This window comes from Scyliorhinus torazame, chromosome 12 (genome assembly GCF_047496885.1).
Source record: "Scyliorhinus torazame isolate Kashiwa2021f chromosome 12, sScyTor2.1, whole genome shotgun sequence".
NCBI lineage: Eukaryota > Metazoa > Chordata > Chondrichthyes > Carcharhiniformes > Scyliorhinidae > Scyliorhinus > Scyliorhinus torazame.
The window spans coordinates 58,566,031-58,577,143 of NC_092718.1; positions in this window are offsets into that span (position 1 = coordinate 58,566,031).

Sequence of the window (11,113 nt, forward strand, 5' to 3'; positions counted from 1 at the left end):
AGGGTGCTCTTTCCAAGAGCCGGTGCAGACTCAAAGGGCCGAATGGCCTCCTTCTGCACTGTAGATTCAATGATAATCTATGATTAATCTAGGACAAAGGTTCGGCACAACATCGTGGGCTGAAGGGCCTGTTCTGTGCTGTATTTTCTATGTTCTATGTATATTGGAACCTGCAAAACAACCAGACAGCACCGAAACCAGCATCCATCTGCATAGTAATGTAGCAGCCATCTACATATTAATGACCGATCCCCGGGAACAATCGAAACATTTTAAGGTAAACAAGGCCAAGCCAGACTCCTCGGCGCCAGCAGGAGCCAACACAAAAGAGGTTAATGGACACTTAAAGAACGGCCAACGATCAGGGAACCACTCCAGCATTGGAGAAATCGAACCAAGTGATTGCCACAAAGTCCAATCACCTGAAACCAGGTACGGGGTCCACCCCAAAGGGCGGAAAGCCCCTGGGGAGTATAAAGCAATGCACCCAAAGTTCAAATCATCCTTCTTGACAGGGTCACTCAGCAACGCGAAGCAACCCCTGAGAGTGAACTGTCCAGCGGCCTCCAAACAAGTAAGTCTCAAGTCAACGCTCGCTACGAGATAGGCGCTCCTAGCTACCAGTCCATATCAGCTTTTGAATCCTGCAGACTCAGGATCTGAACGAAAGGCCATTTGTTCCCCTGATCTGGTGGGCCAGTTATAGAAATAGCCTCGAAAGTAGAGTTTATGCATGAGTAGCGATTTACTGTGTATACTAAATGTGTATTGATTTGAATCTTACTAATTGGTGTGTTGAATTATTGATCATTACTTGAACTTGAACCTCGTGGCGGTATCATAAAGATACCTGGCGACTCTAGAGCAAAGGTTATAAAACAGAGCCAATTGAACCAACCAAAAGTTAGCAACAGCCAACACTGCCCGGCCCGCACTGCCAAACGCACAATGGGAGCCGCCATCTTCTCCTCCTGGGGCCATGTGCGACCAATGGGCAGCACAGTAGCACAGTGGTTAGCACTGTTGCTTCACAGCTCCAGGGTCCCATGTTCGTTTCCCGGCTTGGGTAACTGTCTGTGCGGAGTCTGCACATTCTCCCTGTGTCTGTGTGGGTTTCCTCCAGGTGCTCCGGTTTCCTCCCACAGTCCAAAGATGTGCAGGGTAGGTAGATTGGCTGTGCTAAATTGCCCTTAGTGTCCAAATAAAAAGGTTAGGATAGGGTGGAGGTGTGGGCATAGGTGGGGTACTCTTTCCAAGGGCCGGTGCACTCGATGGGCCGAATGGCCTCCTTCTGTACTGTAAATTCTACGATTCTGTAAATTCTATGATTCAATGGGCGCCGTCATCTTGTCCCCCTTCGGCCACGTGCGCCCCATGGGCGCCGTCATCTTGTCCCGACCCCGCAATGTGCGCACCATGGGCGCCGCCATTTTGTTCCCCACAGGGTCTCCGGACATCCCGAGATCGGAATCGCACACGCTCGCCATCCAAAGCATCCGACGACTACCCACAGCTCTCTTCGATGACGCTGGACCAATCTCGCTTGCACAACCTGGCCACCGCGTCGACGATGGTGAAAATCAACGGCCACGTGACCTCGTGCCTGCTGGACTCCGGGAGCACCAAAAGTTTTGTACACCCAGATATGGTAAGGCGCTGCTCCCTCGTGCTCCATCCTGCCAATCAAAGGATCTCCTAGCCTCCGGATCCCACTCCGTCCTGATCCGAGGCTTCTGTACAGTCACCCTCACGGTCCAGGGTGTAGAATTTAGTAACTTCCGCCTTTATGTCCTTCCTAATCTCTGCGCTGCACTCCTGTTGGGTCTGGACTTCCAGTGCAATCTCCAGAGCCCCACCCTCAAATTCGGCGGGCCCTGACCCCCCCTTACCATTTGCGGCCTCGCGACCCTCAAGGTCGACCCCCCCCTCCCACTTTGCCAATCTAACTGTGGATTGCAAGCCCGTCACCACCAGGAGCAGACGGTACAGCACCCAGGACAAGACATTCATCAGGTCCGAAGTCCAGCGGCTGCTTAAGGAGGGTATTATCGAGGCCAGCAACAGCCCCTGGAGAGCCCAAGTGGTAGTGGTTAAAACTGGGGAGAAACACAGGATGGTCGTGGACTACAGCCAGACCATCGATCGGTACACGCAGCTCGACGCGTACCCCCTCTCACACATATCTGATATGGTCAATCAGATTATGCAGTACCGGGTCTTCTCAACAATTGACCTGAAATCCGCCTACCACCAGCTCCCCATCCGGAAGTCAGACCGTCCATACACTGCCTTCGAGGCGGACGGTCGCCTCTACCACTTCCTTATGTTCCCTTTCGGCGTCACAAATGGGGTCTCGGTCTTCCAAAGAGAGGTGGACCGAATGGTCGACCAGTACGGTTTGCGGGCCACCTTTCCGTACTTAGATAATGTCACCACCTGCAGCCATGACCAGCAGGACCACGATGCCAACCTCGATAAATTCCTCCGCACTGACACTCTTTTCAACCTGACCTATAACAAAGAGAAGTGTGTGTTCAGCACGACCCGGTTAGCCATTCTCGGCTATGTAGTCCAAAACGGACTACTCGGGCCCGACCCCGACCGCATGCGCCCCCTCATGGAGCACCCCCTCCCCCACTGCCCCAAGGCCCTCAAAAGCTACCTTGGGTTCTTTTCCTACTACGCCCAGTGGGTCCCAAACTATGCGGACAAGGCCCGCCCACTCATTCAATCCACCCAATTCCCTCACGCGGCCGAGGCACAACACGCATCAGAACAGACATCGCCAAGGCCGGGATGCGTGCAGTGGACGACTCACTGCCTTTCCAAGTAAAAAGCGACGCTTCAGACGTCGCCCTTGCCGACACTCTAAACCAGGCAGGCAGACCCGTGGCATTCTTTTCCCGCACCCTTCATGCCTCTGAAATTCGACACTCATCCGTCGAAAAGGAGACCCAAGCTATCGTTGAAGCTGTGAGGCATTGGAGGCATTACCTGGCCGGTAAGAGATTCACTCTCCTCACTGACCAACAGTCGGTAGCCTTCATGTTCAATAACACACAGCGGGGCAAGATCAAAAATGATAAAATCTTGCGGTGGACAATCGAGCTCTCCACCTATAATTACGAGATTTTGTATCGCCCCGGTAAACTCAACGAGCCCCCAGATGCCCTCTCCCGAGGTACATGTGTCAGCGCACAAGGAGACCAACTCCGGGCCCTACACGACAGCCTTTGTCACCCGGGGGTCACTCAATTGTACCATCTGGTCAAAGCTCGCAATCTGCCCTACTCCGTCGAGGAAGTAAGGACAGTCACCAGGGACTGCCAGGTCTGTGTGGAGTGCAAGCCGCACTTCTACCGGCCGGACCGTGCGCGCCTGGTGAAGGTTTCCCGCCCCTTTGAATGCCTCAGCGTGCATTTCAAAGGGCCCCTCCCCTCCACCGACCGTAACACGTACATTCTCAGTGCGATCGATGAGTACTCCAGATTCCCCTTCGCCATCCCATGCCCCGATATGACGTCTGCCACCGTCATCAAGGCCCTCAGCACCACCTTCGCTCTGTTCGGTTTCCCCGCCTACATCCACAGTGACAGGGGATCCTCATTCATGAGCGATGAGCTGTGTCAGTTCCTGCTCAGCAGGGGTAACGCCTCCAGCAGGACGACCAGCTACAACCCCCGAGGAAACGGGCAAGTAGAACGGGAGAATGGGACAGTTTGGAAGGCCGTCCAGTTGGCCCTACGGTCTAGGAACCTCCCAGCCTCTCGCTGGCAGGAGGTCCTCCCTGACGCTCTACACTACATCCGGTCACTATTGTGCACCGCCACTAATACCACACCCCATGAACGTGTTTTTACCTTCCCCAGGAAGTCCACATCTGGGGTGTCGCTCCCGACTTGGCTCGCAGCTCCAGGACCGGTCCTTCTCCGTAGGCACGTCCGACTCCACAAGGCGGACACCTTGGTGGACAGGGTTCACCTGCTCCATGCCGACCCTCAATATGCCTATGTGGAATTCCCCGACGGCCGCCAAGATACTGTCTCACTCAGGGACCTGGCACCGTCAGGTTCCACCCCAACACACTCCCCCACCCATGCGTGCCCCCCCTCCCACCGCGCCGCCAACATTGACCCCACCAGACCAACCCCCCCTCCCCGCACAAGAGGACAAAGAGGATTTTAGCACGCTCCCAGAGTTCCCCAATGACTGGCCAGCATCAGCACTGCCACCACCGCCATCGGTGCCACCTCCACCACCGCCAGCACCGACTTCGCTGCCACTGATATGCCGCTCCCAACAAAGCACCAAAGCACCGGATCGGCTGAACCTTTGACGGACCGTCAACATGGACTTTTCTTTTTTTTCTTCCTTGTTTTCCCCATTCTTAACAGTGTACATAATTGCACTATGTGTATATAGTTTCACATCACCCACGCCGCACTCATTTTTAACAGGAGGTGAATGTGGTGAACCACTGTATTATGGTTTGTAAGGTAGGACCTGCACTACAGGTTCGCCGGTAGCCCCTACAGGCTGGCTCTGCCCACTAAGATCTGTATAAATATGCGTGACATCCATTGCTCTGCCATTTCACCAGTTGCAGCAGGAGGCCACGCATCTGACTGCAATAAAGCCACAATTGTACCCAATCTGCATCTTTGTGCAATTGATTGCGTGTCTAGAAGAGAAGGCCTGCCACATATGGGACGGGGACTCAGGAGCCTTATAGCCTTGGATGAGCATGTTACTGGTGTGGGGGGTGCAGACTCGAAGGAGAGAAGGCTGCTATGAAGCTGTCTCCCTCCACTGAAAGCCTCTGAACTACGATTATCACACGTATGACCTACTTCAACCTTCCGCTTACGGCTATGGAAAGCAGCGTTAACACAGCCGCACTCCAGGAGAATCCATCAGGGGCCTCGTTTCCTTGGTAATGCAGGGCAAGGGGAGAGCGAACTTTATTCCGGGATGCTGAGGTGATGCCTAGGCCAAAATGCACAAATTTCCCCAGTTCCACCATTTCCTGTTTAAATGTGGGCAGAATAGAGGAAGATCCAGTCCGTTGCACAAAGACCAGCTTCCTCTTTGCCTGCTTTCCCCTTCGTCGGCAGACAACACTTGGCCACGGGCCCTCTCCCATTCTCTCTTTTCATTTCTTGGAGAAACCGTAGACTCTGAAGCTAGATTGATCCATGGCATGCCCGTCTCACTGATTCAGTTGCTTAAACAGCTAATTCAGCAGACCCTCAGTCATAAGTATTTTTTAATGCACCAGAGACTCCAGGAAATACAGAGCAACGCTGTACAAGTGTGTTTCAGAAAAAGCAAAAGATTTTTCAATCCCATTTAACGTCATGCGTGCACACTAAGAAATTTCACACCTTTTAATAGTCCAACAAAAAGGGAGTGTTGTGTGGCACTCTGCTATGAATAACCATGACTTACATTCTCAACATAATTGATCTTCTAACCTGTGCTGTAAGTTCTAGTTTAAAGATGTGCTGTCAGAGCATGAGGATATATTGGCCTGGTGCTGGAGGTCATACAATTTATATCTCAACTGGTAAAGATGCAATACTGAGTCTGTTTTTGTATGTAATTGGAATGGTGTGAAGTTAACAGTGTTGATTTTAAACAACACCCAGGGAGCAGAGGTGAACAATTTGATGAATGTTGGACATAACAGAAATTTCCAGTGTAGTTTCATAAACTATCTGCTAAGCCAATCAAATACCCTTCTCCTGTTTCCATGTCAGCTGACATTGTAATCCTTTGTTCTGGCAAACTACCACCTCCTCCAACCTGTCTTTCCTCTATTTGAGTACTTTGTCTCGCTCCCCGCCAGGTCCATAGCCAGCTCTCCTGCTACTCTTTATTTGAACTTCTCTGGTCAGTTTCCTGTATCTTCCACCGCATTGAAGCAGCCCTGAAACAAAGTTGCCCGTGACTTCCTCTATGTCTCTGAATATGGTGTACCATCTCTCCCGAACATCCTTGATCTCTCTGCAGTTCTCAACACAATTGACCACATCATCCTTCTATAATGTCTCTGCTCTTATTGACAATCTTTATGAGGGTGCCCTCTCTTATTTCTACTTCCAACTATCCAATTGCAACGTGAGCATCTCCAGCAATAATTTCTCTTCCCCCCCCCCTGCCCCCAGCTCCCATCATTGCCACCACCTCTCCCCCACCACCACCACCCCCTCATCCTATTTGATCACTGTGGTATTATAGGTATTACGGTACCTGATAGGCTAAAGAACCATTGGTGGAAACTGTATGCTTTCTATTGGTTAGAATGTATGATAGCTCCGCCCTGCTAGGCGGGGTATAAGAACCCATGCCGCCCCAGCAGCCTTCATTCTGTACCTGAGCTGCTGGGGAAACATCTAGCTTATTAAAGTCTTCAGTTGGACTACAACCTCGCTTTAGTGGTCATTGATCGTGCATCAATTTAATAAGCTAGGTGTTTCCCCCAGCAGCTCAGGTACAGAATATAAGGTTCCAATCGTGGTTCCTCGAGGTTCCAATCATGGCCCCTTTCTATTCCTGACCAGCATTCTGATCATCAGTAACTTCATTGGTTCTCCAGAAATGGTTCCGAAACACAACATTCTTTCAGTGATCCGATTGGAGCATAGATTTTTGTTCATTAGCGCAGCAGTTACTATTTCTCCAGAGGTGTTCGGATTAGAATTCAGCCAATCATCATATCATTTGAAGTTTGGGGCTGGATCTGTTATGATGATGGAGAAAACCCCCTGGAATTAAAGACTAAAATATTGGATTTTAAAAAGACCCAAGTTTCATGGGTGGGATTCTCCACCGGCAGGATTCCCCGTTTTGCCGGCGCCCGGGGGTTTCCCGACGGCGTGGGGCTGCCCCACAATGGAAAACCCCATTGATCGGCCGGCGTAACGGAGAATCCCGTCGGCGGATCAGGACAGAAAGGTAGCGCGGCGGGTCGGAGAACCCAGCCCCATGTTTTTTAAAAGGGCACACACCTGGAAGATAGCTGAGAATGTACTGCTAGTCACTGGCAGGAAAGGCTGCAGGGGTTTTCTCTAAGGAACAATGGAATCCTTCCCTGTGATTCCAGACAGGGTAATTTTAAAAAAATCCAAAGACTGATTACCATCTCTTGTGAAGACAAAGGGACATAATGGCGGTCTCATTCGAAGATCCTGGGTATAATTGCCTAGACCGACTTGTGGACTCCAGTTTAAATGTACAGAGTTGGGGGTTAGAAACTAGCTGAGAGAGCTGCCCAGTGTCTGTGTGTCAGTCTACATCTGTGTGCTCTGATAATAGCAGCTGGAAGTTTGCCACACTGCCATATTTTGCAGGAACATCTAAAATTCTCTCTCTGGCTGTGAAAATTTATCAACCATCAAAAAGATTGCAGCTGGAAAGAAGAACACATGAACCAAAGAATCAATCTGTATCGGCCACAATGCATCATCCTTTCCTTCTTGCAACTGAAAGACTGTTTAGAATAACCTTTTATTTCTATTTATTTACTATTGGACTCAGTTCTCATTCCTAATCTGTATAACTGTAGATACATGCACTTCACCATTTTTCCTTACCTTTTTTGTAGTTGATAAACCTCCTGTCTCTTAACTCAAGAATGTCTGGTTAAATTGGCACCTTTGTAAACATAGCTATTGGGTCTGGAAAAGATATACAAGGGAAAAGGAACCTTGTTAGATTAAAACTTTGTTGCTACCAGCAGAGGGTGGGTTGAATAAAGACACAGAGTCAGTCATCCCTCCTCATCTGGGTTCACCACAATTCTTTTGGGGGGAGGGGTATCCCAGCAGGATGTTGACAAATCAAGGGGTCTCGCTCGGATCAACAACTGCTAAGAACCTCACCTGAGGCTGGTCGTAACAAATTGGGGGCTCGTCCAGGATCAACAACTATTGGAGAATCTGGGGCTGGTCATAACAGTCTGAAAAGTAGCAGTCCATGGAGCAATGATGCATTTAAATAGAGAACTAGAGAAAAAAGCAAGAGGTAAAAAAGATGAGGTCCTGTTTATAGGGTTAAATGTTGAGGCGTGAGAGAAGATGAGTGTGGAGCATAAATGCTGGTCCACACCAGTTGGGCTGCATGGCCTGTTTCTGTGTTGTATATCTCATGTAAATCTATTTCCATGTCGGTGGGATGGAGAGGCAGTGTGAAGACTACTGAGTTTCAGTATCAATTAGTGGTATTGGGAAAGGGATGGCAAAGGTATTGTGAAATGTAAATTAACGTTTATGAATGCAGATTATGCTGCAGCTCTCACAAACATCAGAGCCCTGTGGACTTGTCATTCAGACATCCAACACACTGCTGGTGCTGACAGGATGGACGCTCTGTGAGACTCCAAAAGAGGGCAACAACATGAATATTTCATGGCTGCTGGCATCGAGCCACAGATGGAACAGAACAAATAGGAAGTGGAAGCGGTGAAGCTCTTAACGGGACTGGGATTACAATATTCCCTTCCATAAGAGGGTTTAAACTAGTTCATCAGGGGCTTGGGAACCTGAATTGTAGCTCCAGTATACAGGAGGTTGAGAGTAGTGAGGTCATGAGTAAGGTTTCAAAGTTGCAGGAGTGTACCGGCAGGCAGGAAGGTGGTTTAAAGTGTGTCTTTTTCAATGCAAGGAGCATCCGGAATAAGGTGGGTGAACTTGCGGCATGGGTTGGTACCTGGGACTTCGATGTTGTGGCCATTTCGGAGACATGGATAGAGCAGGGACAGGAATGGTTGTTGCAGGTGCCGGGGTTTAGATATTTCAGTAAGCTCAGGGAAGGTGGTAAAAGAGGGGGAGGGGTGGCATTGTTAGTCAAGGACAGTATTACGGTGGCAGAAAGGACGTTTGATGAGGACCCGTCTACTGAGGTAGTATGGGCTGAGGTTAGAAACAGGAAAGAAGAGGTCACCCTGTTAGGGGTTTTCTATAGGCCTCCGAAAAGTTCCAGAGATGTAGAGGATAAGATTGCAAAGATGATTCTGGATAGGAGCTTTAACTTTCCAAATATTGACTGGAAACACTATAGTTCGAGTACTTTAGATGGGTCCGTTTTTGTCCAATGTGTGCAGGAGGGTTTCCTATCACAGTATGTAGATAGGCCAATGAGAAGCGAGGCCATATTGGATTTGGTACTGGGTAATGAACCAGGACTGGTGTTAGATTTGGAGGTAGGTGAGCACTTTGGTGATAGTGACCACAATTCGATTACGTTTACTTTAGTGATGGAAAGAGATAGGTATATACCGCAGGGCAAGAGTTATATCTGGGGGAAAGGCAATTATGATGCGATGAGGCAAGACTTAGGATGCATCGGATGGAGAGGAAAGACTGCAAGGAATGGGCACAATGGAAATGTGGAGCTTGTTCAAGGAACAGCTACTGTGTGTCCTTGATAAGTATGTACCTGTCAGGCAGGGAGGAAGTGGTCGAGCAAGGGAACCGTGGTTTACTAAAGCAGTCAAAACACTTGTCAAGAGGAAGAAGGAGGCTTATGTAAAGATGAGACATGAAGGTTCAGTTAGGGCGCTCGAGAGTTATAGTTAGCTAGGAAGGACCTAAAGAGAGAGCTAAGAAGAGCCAGGAGGGGACATGAGAAGTCTTTGGCAGGTAGGATCAAGGATAACCCTAAAGCTTTCTATAGATATGTCAGGAATAAAAGAATGACTAGGGTAAGAGTAGGGCCAGTCAACGACAGTAGTGGGAAGTTGTGTGTGGTGTCCGAGGAGATAGGAGAGGTGCTAAATGAATATTTTTTGTCAGTATTCACACAGGAAAAAGACAATGTTGTCGAGGAGAATACTGAGATTCAGGCTACTAGACTAGAAGGGCTTGAGGTTCATAATGAGGAGGTGTTAGCAATTCTGGAAAGTGTGAAAATAGATAAGTCCCCTGGGCCGGATGGGATTTATCCTAGGATTCTCTGGGAAGCCAAGGAGGAGATTGCTGAGCCTTTGGCTTTGATCTTTAAGTCATCTTTGTCTACAGGAATAGTGCCAGAAGACTGGAGGATAGCAAATGTTGTCCCCTTGTTCAAGAAGGGGAGTAGAGATAACCCCGGTAACGATAGACCAGTGAGCCTTACTTCTGTTGTGGGCAAAATCTTGGAAAGGTTTATAGGAGATAGGATATATAATCATCTGGAAAGGAATAATTTGATTAGAGATAGTCAACACGGTTTTGTGAAGGGTAGGTCGTGCCTCACAAACCTTATTGAGTTCTTTGAGAAGGTGACCAAACAGGTGGATGAGGGTAAAGCAGTTGATGTGGTGTATATGGATTTCAGTAAAGCGTTTGATAAGGTTCCCCACGGAAGGCTACTGCAGAAAATACGGAGGCATGGGATTCAGGGTGATTTAGCAGTTTGGATCAGAAATTGGCTAGCTGGAAAAAGACAAAGGGTGGTGGTTGATGGGAAATGTTCAGACTGGAGTCCAGTTACTAGTGGTGTACCACAAGGATCTGTTTTGGGGCCACTGCTGTTTGTCATTTTTATAAATGACCTGGAGGAGGGCGTAGAAGGATGGGTGAGTAAATTTGCAGATGACACTAAAGTCGGTGGAGTTGTGGACAGTGCGGAAGGATATTACAAGTTACAGAGGGACATAGATAAGCTGCAGCGCTGGGCTGAGAGGTGGCAAATGGAGCTTAATGCAGAAAAGTGTGAGGTGATTCATTTTGGAAGGAATAACAGGAAGACAGAGTACTGGGCTAATGATAAGATTCTTGGCAGTGTGGATGAGCAGAGAGATCTCGGTGTCCATGTACATAGATCCCTGAAAGTTGCCACCCAGGTTGAGAGGGTTGTTAAGAAGGCGTATGGTGTGTTAGCTTTTATTGGTAGAGGGATTGTGTTTCGGAGCCATGAGGTCATGTTGCAGCTGTACAAAACTCTGGTGCGGCCGCATTTGGAGTATTGCGTGCAATTCTGGCCGCAGCATTATAGGAAGGATGTGGAAGCATTGGAAAGGGTGCAGAGGAGATTTACCAGAATGTTGCCTGGTATGGAGGGAAGATCTTATGAGGAAAGGCTGAGGGACTTGAGGCTGTTTTCGATAGAGAGAAGAAGGTTAAGAGGTGAC